Genomic DNA, 5,184 nt, shown 5'->3' with positions numbered 1-5,184 from the left:
TCCCCTCCCCCAGGCCCAGGCCCTCCCGCTTAGGGGACAAGGCGGGGGGCAGTGGACAGGGTCCTTTCTTAGTCCCAAGGGCAGCCAGGTGGCTCTGGGTTCTGTGAGGAGGGTCTCACAAAGAGGGGTCAGAACCTATGCCGTGGGAGCCGGCAGCAGAGGCTGGCCAAGGGGAGGCTCCGTGTGAAGGTGTGTGTGCCCGTGTCTGCGCGGAGGCAGCAGCACGAGTGAGCTGGGTGGGAGGCTGTGCCTGTGGCACGGCCATCCCCACGGTCACGGTCGGCAGGAGAGTGATACCGGAGGGTTGTCTGGACGCTGCTCTGAGCCCGTGGAGGCCCATGGGAGCGAACGCACCCGTCTGCCTGGGAAGTCAGTCCAGGTGTTCAAGGGCGCAGGGTGAGCAGCTGTGCGTGTTAGCCGTTCGCCTGCAGCCCATTGTGGGACATGGTGCGGATTGCATATATGGGAGATCGTGGCCATGGGTGCATTTCATGGAGCCATGTGTGGCTTGTGTGGCTCTGAGCATGTCCTGATGAATGCACATGGGAGTATATGTGTGCGCATTGGGGGTGCTTGTGTCTGCCCACTGTGGGTACAAATGGGTGCATGTGCTTATGCCTGTGTGAGCCCCTGGTTGCTGAGCCTGTGGTCTCCGTGGGGGTGTGATGGTTCGTAGACACATGTGGCCTCTGGTACAGGTGAGTGCACACGAAGTGTGGATGCTGGTGCAAGTGCTGGTGTAGGACATGTGTCCTTGGGGACTTGGTCCAGCTCATCACATGCTTCACCCCATCGCTCCCCACAAACCTGCCAAGGATTCTGCATGCTTCCAGTAAGTCTGCATTCTGAGCCGCAGTTTCCCCACCTCTACCGTGGAGGGTGAGGTTGGACAGGAGGAGTTATCAGCCTCCTCTGACCTTGGTGGGGACTCATGTAAGTATGTGTAATATGAGGCAATTGAGAGCCCAGACATCCTAGCATCTATCTTGGCCCCTGGGTGAGGGGCAGGAGGCTTTCAAGTAAGAGGGGAAGCCAGGAACCCAGAGCCTGGGATGGGCTACACCCAGAAAGGGCCTGAGGAACCTGCTGGAGCCTCTCATCTGACCAGGCCCTACTGTGGCCTAGAGGAAGGGGGCTTCCTGGAGTGACCGCTACCCAGGGCTCTGGAAAGGGAGAAGGGGGGGTCACAGCCAGGGGACCTCTGTGAGCAGCCACCAACAAGAGTCTCAGAAGCACTGGTTGGGAGGCAGGCCAACACCTCTCTACTCACTCAAAGGATTCGGTCCTGGCTTCTTTGCTCCTTAACCAGTGGGGCCTTGGGTGGCTGTCCTATCATGGAGGAGCCTTCATTCCCCTCAGGGCTGGTTTGAAAATTCCAAGGCTCTGGCCTGAGTCCCAGCGATGATCCTGAAGCTGGAGGAAAAGATACACTTGCTGAATGCCTGCTCTGCTCAGGCCCTCTGCAGCATGGGGGGGCAGGACGGGGTGCTCTTTGCCACCTTCGCCGCCTTCTTCTCTACCCCAACGCCGAGCAGATCCTCCCAGCCGCGGTGCAGTGTGGAAGCAAGACAACATGGAAGCACCACATACATTCCATCGTGTCTGCAAAGGGCAGTGTTAACACTAGAAAGTTCTGTTTGCCAGGAGCGGGTTCACTGCAAAGAGCTTGAAGGAGCTAGAGCCCTTTTGGCCCTGGTGTGATGTGCCCACGGGGCTTGGGTTGTGACCCCAACCACCAGGGCAAGGACTCTGGGCTTAGAGAAGAGGGAGGAGATTCCAGGGGAAGGAAAGTCCTAGGTGTCTCCTGCAAAAGTCAGGGCCAGCGTGAGCCAGAGACCTAGGTATTTCGAACAGACGACATTTAATATTGGGGATCGGTTACGTGGGAGAGGAAATGGCCGAAAAGCCAAAGAGCAGATGGTAAGACAGTCTAGCTAGGGAGAAGCTACTGCCACTCCAGGCGGGGGCAGCCCACAGGGGTGGTGATGATCCTGCCTGGTGGTGGCTGAATCATGGCCGGGGCCACTGCGGGGCTGAACCACCGAGGAGTGGGTGGCTCTGTAGGAGCCAAAGACAAGAAGACAGTAGTCAGTGCTGGAAAAAGGACACCCTACCCCCACTAAGCAGAGGGACAGGGGGAGAAATACCCTGGTTTCTCCCATCCCCCAGCCCCCTTCCAGCACTTCCCATCGGCCCGCCCAGTGAGAAGCCAGTTGGCAAAGGAGCCTGGGAAGAGCAGTTTGCAGGAGCTGGGCAGCCACATGTGAAAGCAAGTGGGCAATGCCCCGCACTTCCCCATGTCGCATTCTGCAGGCGCTGAGAACTCGGGAAAAGCAAAGAAAGACTTGGCACCATCCCCGGGACTGTGGATATGACGAAGTTTTGATAAGAGTTGAATGGGCTGCACATACACACCTTTCCTGGTTCCGCATGCTCCCTGAGTCCCCACCACAGCCCAGGGAACTCAGGACAAGGCCCTTGTGCCGTAGTCGAGGAAACGGAGGCTTTCGGAAGGGAAGTGGCTTCTCTCAGGCCCCACAGCTGGAAAACGGCAGAGCCAGGGCTCACAGCCACCTCAGTGTGACTCCAGGGACCCTGGGCCTGGGAGACAAGCGGAAAGTCGGCTGTCAGGTCCTACTGTTGGAGCAGCTGCTGATTATCAATCTGGGTTGGAGGCGCTGGGTAAAATGGTCCGAAGAAGAGAGGCCTTGGACGGGGTGAGGCCGGCTGGGGAGAGAGCCGCAGATGGCAGATTGGGGAGCAGAGTGTAGGGTAAAGAGCAGGACTTGGGGGCCCCACAGCCTGGGTCAAATCTGCTCTGCCACATACCAGTGGTGCAACTGGATCTCTGTGCCTCAGTTTCTTATCTGTGAAATGGGCATACTAGTGAGACTAGTCCCTGCTTCACAGGGCTGTGTGAGAACTGAAAGTTGGGTACGTGTTTGCCGCTATTACGTGTTATTCTTATTTCTGTTTTATAGGTGCGGAATTGAAGCTCTGAGAGGTAGAGCAGATAAAGGAAGACGGCACCACTCGGAAGCAGATGATTGAGTCTGTGCCGACCCTGTGGCGCTCCCTCCCACCCTTTCCTTCTCTATCTGGTCCCCCAGACTCCTTCTTTACCTCTGTGGCCCACACAACCCATCCCCGCTGTGATGTGTCGTTGCCCTTCTCCTTGCATCTCCCCTCTGATAAGTCACCTCCTCCTGTCAGCCTCCAGGCTTGGGGATGCCACCAGCTTCCCCCACTGGGTTTCTCAGCTCTTCTAATCCCTCCAGCCGGCCCTGTATTTACTCCCCTCTCTTGGAAACCTAGTGTTTCAGTGCTCCTGCTGAGACCCCACCTGGTACAATAGTCACCATTGATTCTGGGATTCCTTGGACCAGGAACTCTGCCCTGTGCCTCTCCTGTTAAGTTAATGTACAGGTTAGGAACCCTCATGCCACTTGGCAGAAGCGGAAGTAGGGCATCTGGAGAGGAGAAGCCATTCAGTCACACAGCTCGCGAGGGGCAGGGCTGGGGCTCCGAGTCTGGAGGTGGAAATCCAGAGCCCGCGCCCTGCCCACCGCCTCACCTGCCATTGGTCATCCTAACTGCCAGGTGACCACCTAGGCGCCAGAGCCCTGCCCCGATGGTGGCCTCCGTGACTTCTCCGTCCGGCCGCTCTGCCCCACGACAGCCCTCAGGGACACGACTGTGCAAGGCATCTCTGCACGTTCTCTCCAGCTGAAGACCCCCGTGTCTGCCGAGGGGCCAGCACGTTCTGTGGTCCAGCTGAAGACCCCGGCGTCTGCCGAGGAGCCAGCACGTTCCGTGGCCTCCCAGCTCTTCCCCCTCGCTCCCGCTTCTCTTCCTGCCAGCCTCTTCCCCCCCTCCCCTCCCCTGCTGGCATGCCACTCCATGCCAGGACCTTCGATGACTCACCCACACAGAGCTTTCACTTCCTGCTTCTCGTCAGAGGCGCTTGACCTGCTGCAGCTGCGGAAACGAGGTGCCTCGTCGGGAGCTCAAAGGCAGGGGCGGCAGCAGGGGCCCACACCTGAAGGGCTGGAGTGCTGTCCCTGCGGAGCGCAGGGCGGCAGGAGGGCTCCTGGGATCCCCGCCAGATGCGGGCCTGGGCTGAACTCTCTCCAAATGGCCACTCGTCTCCACAGGCTGGCATACCGGGAGCTCGGCCTAGAAATTTCAAGCTGGAATTGTGCCTGGCATTGGAGGGACCCATCTTCCTTCATTAACTCATTCATTCATTCATTCATTCACTCTTTCATTCATTCGTTTGTTCGTATATTCTATCATGGATGCATTCATGCCTCCCTCCCTTCATTCCCTCATTGAACAAATCTGTCCTGGCCTCCTTTGTACCAAGTAGTTCCCAGTGGACCAAGAAACCAGGTTCATTCTCTGCCCATGAGGAGCTCCCAGTGGAGGGGCTGGAAAGTGGGGTTGAGGGACAGATCTGTAAACAGAAAGCCCAAGTAGGATTAAAGAAAACCCAACACAGTAGAGAAGCCTTGGAGATACTTCTGAGATCTCTTTACGCGGTTTACTGCTCTGTGTACACAGAAATGCTTCCTCATTACAACCTGGTTTCTCTCCCTTTAGAGCACTCCATAGCTCCCAGCTGCTCCAGGGAGCGGGCAAGTCTTCACTAAGCCTCCTCCGTGCAGGTGTGTCATACAACTTCCTAGTCTAAGAGGATGGCACCTGGTTAAATGACCCTGCTGTGGAGTCAGACCTGGGTTCCACTGCCGATCGTTTTTTGACCACGTGACCTTAAGGAAGTTGGTCATCTCTGAGCCTTGGTTTACTCATCTGTAAAATGAAGCTATTGATAACCTCAGTGTCGTGTTTTGCAAGAATTGAATGAGCTCCTCCATGCAGAGTGCTCTGTAAAAACTGAAACGCTCAGTAAACGCCAGCTGTCACAGTGAATACTACTGTTTACTGTGAGGCCCTATGGGTTCCTGATCCTGCCCGTGTGTATGTGTGTGTGTATGTGTCTGTCTAGGGGCGGTCAGGGAAGGCTTCCCAGAAGAGGTGACTTTTTTTTTTTTTAAGATTTATTTATTTATTTATTTGACAGAGACAGCCACCGAGAGGGAACACAAGCAGGGGGAGTGGGAGAGGAAGAAGCAGGATCCTAGCAGAGGAGCCTGACGTGGGACTCGATCCCAGAACGCCAGG

General features: G+C 56.7%; 1 long non-coding RNA gene across 1 annotated transcript; it reads right to left on the bottom strand.

Annotated features, from left to right (window-relative positions):
* LOC103670334 lies at nt 1–4,796 on the bottom strand. The gene is made up of 3 exons (XR_570550.2): nt 3,575–4,796; nt 2,416–2,601; nt 1–1,413 (listed from the first exon to the last, which is right to left on the bottom strand). It is a non-coding gene; the product is annotated as an uncharacterized LOC103670334 (long non-coding RNA).
* Between the last annotated feature and the right edge of the window lie 388 nt (nt 4,797–5,184).

This window comes from Ursus maritimus, unplaced genomic scaffold, assembly GCF_017311325.1.
Source record: "Ursus maritimus isolate PB19 unplaced genomic scaffold, ASM1731132v1 scaffold_17, whole genome shotgun sequence".
Classification (NCBI taxonomy): Eukaryota; Metazoa; Chordata; class Mammalia; order Carnivora; family Ursidae; genus Ursus; species Ursus maritimus.
Note: the sequence above shows the minus strand (reverse complement) of the source record. Positions and strands in the feature narration are given on the sequence as shown.